Here is a 10479-nt window from a genome sequence, read left to right as displayed (position 1 = left end):
ACCGCGGCTAAAAGGGGGACGGCCAGGTTAGAAGCCGCGAGGACGGCGTCGCGTTTACCTGGCATGAAAACATCCCATCAGCTCGAGAGACAAACGGGAAGCCAGTTTAGTTGCTGTGCTTGAAGGGATTGTTGGCTGTGGCGGCTGCGTGGCTTGGAGCAGACTGACAGCTGCAATGCAACAGGTTACCCGATCGCCGCAGTCTACAGCAGAGCCCGTCTGGCTTTCCATTCATCCGACAGACGCTCCTTGTCTGCTTTTGCCGCAGACATGCGCCTCCAACAGCTCTGAAGCGCCTCTCGCCTGTTATATTCAATAGCGAAAGCTACGTTAAAGCGGCAACGGGATGGATTGTTAATTAATAGCCTCCAGGAAGAAGAAGAAGAAGAAGAAAAAAAAACGATTCATGCGCTCGTGTTTCTCCCGCTCAGTTTTTAATTTACCTTAAACACGTAGGAGTTTATATAATCCCGTGAATTTGCACATTGATCCCGACAGAATTGTCTCGGTTTGGCATGGACTTCATTGGAGCCACGACATGCGCCATGCAGCGCGGACTGAAAGGCGGTTTGGTTCCGCAGCAGCAGCGGCGGCGGCGGCAGCAGCGGCGGCGCTCAGAAAAAGCAACAGTTGGTAAATCCACTGACTTCCTCCTCCATCTCCTCCGGAGCAGAGCAGAGCGGCAGACAACCCGCCCGAGTTGCTATTCTGGGAAGTCTGGCACAGAGAAACCGATCACAGAGCGTGGACCCGGTCTGCCTCTCTGCTCGACAATCGATTAGGTTACAAGGGGCCTCTTGTTTCTGAGGCTGCGGCCAGCCTGTGTTCCTGTGGTGACGGAATCATAACTGCCACACACGTAAAGTATGCTCATAAGGATCACAGTGTTCTCAAGGGCACTTGCTTTGATGTTTTTGTACACATGCTGCAGCCATTCTTCACAAATATATCCATGTTTAAATACACTTGCCACTTTCCCATTACACATGTCACATGCACCGACAGTACACATGTTTATAGTACTGTTATCTGCTTGTCTGTGCTTTATTTCGTATTTTATTGTCAATATAATATGTTTCTACTTCTTGCACCATGCTAATTGTTGTTATTTGTCTAATGTAGGCACCACCTGCCAAGACAAATTCCTATAGTCGGTAAGTGTTTTTGATCACATGCTGGTTACTTAAATAAATCATGCAGTGTGTCTGATCACTGATGCCAAGCAAAACAAAAGGTAGAAGTGAATTATGTCACAACCAGACGCATGAGAAAATGTCATATTACTTAGTATAGTTAATAGATGTAAATCCAGGTCATCAGGAACATCAGAGGTTGAATATGTATGTGAGGGAGACACATGCCGACCACTGTGGCTAACCCAGTCACAATCATGTTCAATGATCACTGGGTCCAGACAACCCGCTGCAAATAGAAACATCCAACAAGACCGGACAGGTGACACGTACACGTTAAACTATATACACCCACAAGAATAAATTAATAAAAACCAAAGTGGTACGACAGTCCTGACTCCAGTGAGGAGTTCCTTGGCGAATTGAACTATTGATGAAATATGAATAGCATGTAATGTATTTGCAACACAACGTAAATGCCGCAGACTCAGAATCAGAGGCAATTCTTGTTGTTATCGGGTCCGTTTGAGTTTGACGGGCTCGTTCTCAGGTAACAAAAGCGCAAATCTTCGTTTCAGGTGATTTCACATGAAAATGGACATATTTTCCTCTCACTTTTATACACTAACAGTAGTACAATACTGTACAAATATACTTTTACAAGTCGTTCATTCAAAATCCCGCCTCAGTGAAAGTAGATGTTACGACTTTTACTTCCTCTAGATAGTCAAGTTTGATCGTCTTCTCGGCACTCAGTAAGAAGTGTCTTGGCGTTCAGTAAGAAGCCCCCTGTGATTAATATTGTATTAAATTATTGCTGTATAATACATTACCTTGCTAAATTGTTTATTATATATTAATACATTAGAGAGTAAGTAGTATTTAATGGTGCAGCGGATCAACATATTATGAAGACAACATTAATATTCATATGTTTGAGGAAAAAACATATTCCAAATATAATCATACACACTTTCCTCCTGACGTAAGGTTCCAAATGCATATCATTGTGAACTGCCTTCAGTTTGGCAGCAGTGTTTGAGTGCCAAGTATTCAGTTCACAGGAAGCCTCCAAGAGCCAGCTCGCTAAAAAAACACTGAAAAAAAGTCATATTCATTCAATTAATCAATACAATTAGAATTTAATAAATATAAGACCTGTGATGACCTCTTACTGCAATTTGATCTTGCAGGTGTCCTGTTGCAACAGTGACCGAGCTGATTAAATGATCCATCTTTTGAGCATAAAGAATGTTGACAATGTTTCATGTCATTCAAACTCATTCTTGTATGATTATCTCCCCTCAAATGTTAACATTATTTTGGAGGATCTGTCACCTGCCAAAGCCAGTGTTTGACAATAGTGGTCGCAGTAAAACATAGGAAGAGGATTGTAGCAGTAGTTAACACGGCCTGCTGACAGAGAGGCAGCACTGCATTCCTACAGGATTTATTCTTTCACCTGAATGGCAAGAATCCTCACATTATTTTTTCAATCAATCTTTACGTGTCCTTTTTGTGTTCATTTTTCCATTGTGATATGTTGCCAACCAAGGTAGAGCTGCCATCTCTAACGTTGATACAGATTAAGTTTTCCTGCAGCTCCCTCCTATGGTAACAAAAGGGACAGCATCAGTTGACTATGGGTAACTCCAAGTACTCTGGTTTATTTTAAAGTGCTGCCGATGTCTTTTAATATTTTGTTTGATTGCTAGGTGATTTAGATTGTAATGTGATCTTAAGATGGTATCTCATCATATGTCATAATCTTTACAGTATGTCATTTTCTGATCGAGTCTCACATATTTAGGATTATGGTGGATAGTCTGCTATACTGAAAAGAAACTCCTGACAATATTGAGATGTGTTTGATCTCTTTCATTCCCCAAGTAAACCCAATATGTTATGATATTAATCTGAGGAATGATACACATCTGTCACATTCAAGACTCACTCCCTTTCAAGCAAAGACACTATGAGACTTGTGAAGCATTGTATCACTGTTAAAACATTTGAAAGAGTTCAGAGTTCATTTTCTTTTCTTCTAAAGTACCAACACACACACACGCGCACGCACACACACACACACACACACACACACACACACACACACACACACACACACACACGTTAAAATGAGTTCATAATAATAAGTTAACATCCATGCAAAACATATATTGTGATCAATCTTTTCATTTATAGGAACTTTGACCAGCCTAACTTGAAAATCGAAATTCACATCTGTCGTCACATAAAAATAAGTGATGTTTTCAGGAGGTTTAATTGGCTCCTCTATTGGCAGTTTTCAGAGCTCTGCTAGTTATCAGCATATGGCATTTCTCTGAAAAATAATCTGAACATTTATTTAAAGCATTGCAGAAACGATGAGTTTTGCTCTTAAAGATCCAGGAAAAGCGTTAGGATGACATTCACAAGTGACAGAACTAATCCACAGTCCTTTAGTGTGATCAAGATGAAAATATTCTTAACCTTCAAAAAAAAAAAACATTTAAGACACTTCCAAATATTTAAGTGATATACAAATTTGACAGCAGAGAAAGTATATAGGTGAAGCTAACAGCATGGCTCTATTCCATTAAGGATGAATGCATTACAATGGAATTCTCTACCTTTCATTACATTAACACAACATGATATCATATCAATGTTAAAGATGTTTCCAAATTCAGAGCATATCTATGATTAAGGGGATTGGCTCCACACGGCTGACCTGGCAGCTATCAGCTGACTGCGCGGTAAGCGCTAGTCTTCTGCAAAGTTGCTGTGCAGCTGTTATTTTTCCACACACTGGGATTACAACGCAAAGAGGGATTGTCACTTCTTTCTCTGCTCAGGACAGCATGATTCTCTTTTTTGCACAAACAAAGTTACAAAGGTATGAATTTAGAATGTAGTCGACATAGTCTCCTTTGCTTCGGTCTACATAGACAGACCCAGACTGGAAACTGTCTCGAGTGGTCTAGATAAAGATATTATCTTATCTACAGCGATGTCACTTTCCCACAATGAATGTTCAGTTTCAGACACACAAAAAAAGCACTTAATAGCTGCCTCAGGACCCTTTTATCTCAATCAGACCCCACTTTACACCCACATGTTTGGTTACTGTCATATCCTCATACTTACAAAGGCTGCTGCGAGGCATAATTATTTTGGTTTTAATTGGCAGAATACTGCAATTGTTTTTTTTTATAGGCATGCAATATGCCGTGACATTCAGAAAAATGTCACTTATATGATCCAATGTAACATAAAATGCCACTCCCATAAAGAATAAAGCAGAAAGAAGTCAAATGAACCTGCAAAAGATAAACGAGAAAATGTGTGATATCCTGGTTGAGGCTGACAGAGGGCACTAGTGGTCCATCAACTGTTCCACACAAAAGGCCATTTATCTGTGCAGGAGTGCTGTAATAACAGCTCATGTACTAAATAACTTGCATTGAAGCAGAATAGCAAGCACATTAAGCCTTCTTGGTTGATTGTAGAATATTGACTGCCAGAAGCAGTTTTTTTTAAAGGTTTAGACCTGCAGTACTCGTGGAGCAGGATTTGAACAACAACAGCTAATATTTACATTATGCTTACTGTCAAGGCCCTGATGGAAAGGATAACATGCCAAAATCTGGAGCTCGTTTAACGTAATAGTGACCTCGCACCCCAAACAGATTACCGTTTTTTAAAGAAGAAAGCACCCAGCATATGTGTGTGTGTGTATTTGCTACAAATCAAATCATTAAAAAGGAATCAACATTGATCTAATCTAAAAGGATGGGGAGAGGCAGAGTGTAGGTGGTTATTTAAGCTGCCTACACACAACATATGTGTATTACATCTTGGATCTGTGTATTTACAGATCCAAGCAGTGATATGTTTGCTGATCAAAGCTGGCCAACCCTCTGTTTATTCAATGACTGCTGAGAATTTCTAAAGAAGCAAAGCCAGTCTCGATCTGTTTTTTTTGTGATTGCTCTAATCACCCAGGCCTCCTGAACTGCCTGCTGTGTACATAGTTCTGCATGCATATCTCTGCAGTGTTTCAAAGAAGGAGAAAGCTTTAGGCACATTACAAATGTAATGTTGATTATATTGATGCTGAATTGGCACTACACGTTGACAGGTAAGGAAGCCATGTTGCAGATATAACGTAATGCACAATACACGCATTCAGCTGGCTAAGTTCATACATTAATGAAACTTTGAATGTCAGCCACGCATAGCCTTGACTATTACCTCCTTTACGAGGCACCTCCCACTACTCACCTGAGGCAGTCTGTACTTCAGGGGTGCTGAACACCGTGTAGATTTTCAAAACAATGGAGACTACACTCCTGTCAGCATTGGATATGCATTTGCTCCAACAGCTTAAAACAACCAATGTGTACGTTTAGTATCACTATGCTAGTTCACTTTGCAAGACACCAAAGATTATCTATTCTTCCGTTAAGGTATGAGGATTGTTGTGAAGCAATGTTGTGAAATGAAGCCTCGGCTTATCTCAGGTAGGCTATCCATTATCTTACCTGTGAGGCTGAACCTAAGCAGATGCTAACATGCTTAACATTGCAGAATTAGCATGCTAATGTTTTCCTAATGAAATGGTCAAATATAGCATTGCTTATGTTACAAAAGGTAGAGCAGAATTTGCATAGACAATTGTTTGTGTATAATGTTGAAGCACGAAGCCGCCGTAAGCAGACGTGATCTGAGGGTCACAGGGCAGACGAAGACAATGTGTCTCTATCTGGAGACGGCCTGTGTCTCTCACAAAGTTGAGCACTGATGGCACTGTGTTGGTGAGACTTATGCTTACTTGGCTGAAACTTGTAGCCTCCCTAATGATAAGATAGTGTTCCATCCACAATGGCCATCATACCATGAATTCACCTCTCCCACCGCTCTTACACACTCACCGTCTGTGCATGTTTGTGTGCAAACCGACCCTTCCGAAGGAAGAGTATATAACTGAGCCCAAAACCAATGTACAGGTGTTGTGCATTGTTCACTGTCCAGCAGACTTGAAATGAACAGACAAAGAGAAACTTTTATTCAGAGACTGTTTTCCTCCTTTTCAGATTGAGAAAAAACTTCCATCATACTAATTACTATTAAACACAATGCAGAGCTGAGTGTTGAAAAGGTTAAATTAGATACAATTCAAGGGACAAGTGTACCACATTTCAACGATGATCGAGACGATTCATGCAACCTCTACTACCCCAGCCTCATGGTGGCGCTGGAGGAAAGGTCAAGTGATCACCAACGTCTTTAGAATTCATTCTCTGGGCATCTTAAATATCTCTATTCAATTATAAAGCAACCCACCCAGTTCTTGAGATGTTTTACCAAAGTGGCTGACTGGCATTGCCATCCCTGGAGCCATGCCACTGGCATGGATAAAGATAAAAAAATATACATATAGTTTGTGTCATATTTGTATTAATCTTGTAATGAAGGCAGCTTCTTGTAATATCTTGATAGGATTTCAATCTCTGATAATAAAATACCTGGTGTTAGCTTCTCACTGTCCTGATCGCCATTGCTTCATTCTGAGAGCAATATAACTTGTGGTTGTAATTTAGGTTGCAGACGATGGCAAAGAGTTTACATATTTTAACTTTAACTTCATCATCCAGCCTCATCTCATTTTATTGTCCTGCCCTCGCCCTCAAAAATGACATCCAGTTCGTTGTCTACCGTCTGCAATCTCTGTGATACTGACACACCTTTACTATTTCATAAGCTGTCCTTTAATGTCGCCTCTGAGTGCTCCCTCCATTTTCCAAATACACACAGGCAAGAACACGTACACTTTAGTTCAAGCTGAAAGCAGGATCCTAGCAACAGAGTGATTTTATCCCTACCATCGACTCTTTTGATATCTATCTCAGTGCAGGGTGTCACAGTACAGATTACCAAACACTATCTGCACTGTTAAATGTGTATTTACATTGTAGAAGCAAACAACGATGGTAAACTATGCAGCATATCGAAACAACAGCTAGGGCAATTCTCATGCTGGCAGTGACAAGGAATGTGTATGTTGGACGTATACTCCATAATGATACACGTCTGGACATAAGGATCAGGGCATGCAGGGCAAGGAAACGTTGCTGTTGGCCCCAGGCAATCTTTAGGTTCTCTGGAAGAACTTAGCTTAAGTAACACCTGCATGGGTGACTGACTAACTGTTCCCAGTCACAGACGGCCACTCAGCCCCATATAACACAAACACCTCCCAAAGCCCCGGCAGGTTTTTACTGAATCTATTAACTGAAAACAAGAGGTCGATATACAGTAGACTGCTCAACAGGCCGCTGGAGTACAAAAACAACTCGGCTACATTTGTTATTTTAGCTACACACGACTCAATGTATACAGATGCTGATTGTGATCTATGGTTTTATTGCATCTGATTTAACTAGAATTCAATACCTGGGTCATGTTTTTCAATCTCTCTGCTTTCATTTATTTCCTTCTGCTTCGTTGAAGCAACACCAATTGTCAATTTAATCGTTATGAATAAAGCATATAAAAGTATGTAATAGCTTATTCCGGCATCTAAACATGTCCTTTTATGTCTGATTATAGACAAGCAGGATAGTTATTTATGATACAGTCTGTTTGTGTATGTGGTATATAACACTTTAAACCATCATGTGTTCACATTCAGTTGATAAATAGGTCCACAATGTGACTGTGTGAAAGATGCTGGGGATGACCCAAAACTTGTATTATCTGAATGCAACTTCATGCAAAAATATGTTGAATTCAAAAGGTAATGTGAAATGTTATGGGAAGTAAGTCATTGTCACAGTAGAGCAAAAAGTGCCTTTAATTGGATGAAAAAGTGTGCAAAATATGGCCTTTAAATAACAGTGATGACTAGAGGGTGCAGAAAGGTGATGCCATGCCCATGTCTGTGTTTAGAGATATCACAAACCTCAGACAGTTCTTCACAGAATTTTTTTGTACAATTTGTACTGCACCTGTCCATAACCTACAATACAAATTGGGTCATTTTTGGACTTTTTTTTTGGTGCTCTCTGATTCATTTTTCATTGAGTGCAATTCATTCTAAAGTTGGATGCAGTCAAAGTAAGGTCAATAGACTGTTTAATTTATTCTCACCGTGTCTGTACACCCTGAGCTGTGAAATTGCAGAACAGCAATCAAAGCAACACAGAGACTTCAGAGAGCCCATCTGCCTGCAAAGTGTACCCCATACCCCTCTTGCCCCCTCCATTCATACCGTTTTTTTTTGCTGCGCATGTGTGGGCAACAAAATGTATGAACTTGTGTTCGGTGTGTGGGCGTGTGTTTTCTACAAGAGGTCCTCCCAGCACACACTCATGCACAGACATTCAGTCATCCTTGACCTTGTGGAAAATGCTTTACAGATTAGACAAAGGGGTTTTGAAGGCATGACATATCACCTGAGTCTGTACTACATCAGACTCCAATCACACATGGCCTCGTAGTACCACCCCAATAATTCCCTGGATTTGTTATGGCCTTTTGATGCTCAATGTTTACCTGGGATTTATAATCATGACTTCAGTGCCCTACAAGGGCTCAGCAGATCCAGCGAGAGGCTTAGATGCTAAACAAACTGAATTACCAAGGCAAACACTTCATCATAGCCAAGGTCAAGCAGATCTCAAATTTGTTGTTAAATGACCACACCGTGTCAATGCAACTTTCAAAGTAGTCTCTTTGTTCATTGGCAATCGAGTGGGGGGGGGGGGGCCTTGGAGTCCAGCCATGTGTGTCCCATCACCTCTCTGTCAGGCAACTCTGGCAGTGTGTAGTACTTTGTCCTGGATTGATCTGCAGTCTCAGATGACAGTATGGTCATTTTATTTCTGTTGATCACTGCTTTTCCACCTCAGAGAGCATGGGCTGTAATGGCCCTCTAGCAGCATGGCACTCCACTATAACCTTCCACTGTGTCAGAGTTCTGCAGTAAGACAGAATGCAGAAAAATATGTCACAATAATAGGACAAGGCTTTGGCTTGTGACCAATTATAGCTTGTATATAGCAAAAAAAAGCTTGAAATTATTGTATTTGAATTGCACAACAGACCTGTACTCAATTAAAGACACATAAACAACAGACCACAATCAAACATGTCATTGTAAATACATGTTTACCTTGGTCCCGTGTTTGTTACAATTCTGCTTCAACAATGTTATCAGATTTGGGTCACAGTGAAGGGGAAATATATTTCAAAAGGTTTGCGGAAAATCTAATTTTGCACGCACAAGTCAGCTGCCGTCGCTCAAGGGCATGGGATGAGCGATGTCATTACAATAGCATTGTGAATCTGATTGGTCACACTTCATATGTGAAAAAACGACCTCAGAGTGCTCCGTGCTTTGTAGTGGGGCTAAAGGATATCAATGCATGCTTTAATGAGGGAATTACCAAGGGGGGAATATATGATTGAAATGTAAAAATTGTATGGAATATGTTTGACGGTGCATCTGCTACTGTTAATACATTCATATATATATATATATATATATATATATATATATATATATATATATATATATATATATATATATAAAAGAGTATTACTATGTATAATCCGTTACATATAGGGTAAAACAGAAGGCTTATTTTCCATGAATATTGCATAGAAATTGCTGCATTTTGAGGGGTTAAATTCTTTTAGAACGCAGTAAAGGGGCTACACCATGCTCAGTTGTGATCCTTGCACCATGAATTAAGAAATCTGTCGAAAAGTGGTTGATGGCACTCAACATACAACATACTTAGTGATTGATAGAAGCTCAACTTTGTTTATGAGCTATGATTAATGAAGAAGAAGTTGATACTTTTCCATCATATTACTTTACCTATACAAAAATTCCCAATGTCCTCCCAAAGGTAAGGAAAAGCGGTACTCTTGTCCCATATTCTTTATTCATCTCCTTGGATGATGTTTGGCCTCTGCAAGTGTCAACACTACGCTATGCGCTTTACCTCGCGGTGAGCAAAGAGGAAATGTGGTATCATCTGAGGGCAGCTTAAAAGTCCACAACCATGCTAACGGGTCTGTGAGGCCTAATTTAGACGCCATGGGGCTTTGAGCTAAATGTTGGTAGTGACAATTTTAACATTCAGATGTTTAGTAGGTAATATGTTTTAGCATGTAATCTTTGTGCATAAGTAAGCTAACATTTGCTAATTAGCTTAACAAACACAAAGCGCTGCAGAAGGTGATGTTGGAAATGTTATTATCAGGATTTAATCACAGACCTGCTTGATGAGACATCAAATATTATTAAATGTTTCATTTAAAACTCTGAAAACGA

This window comes from Clinocottus analis, unplaced genomic scaffold, assembly GCF_023055335.1.
Source record: "Clinocottus analis isolate CAN_PGR_092001 unplaced genomic scaffold, fCliAna1.0.p SCAF_12, whole genome shotgun sequence".
In the NCBI taxonomy this organism is placed as follows: Eukaryota; Metazoa; Chordata; class Actinopteri; order Perciformes; family Cottidae; genus Clinocottus; species Clinocottus analis.
This window is presented reverse-complemented; position numbering follows the sequence as displayed.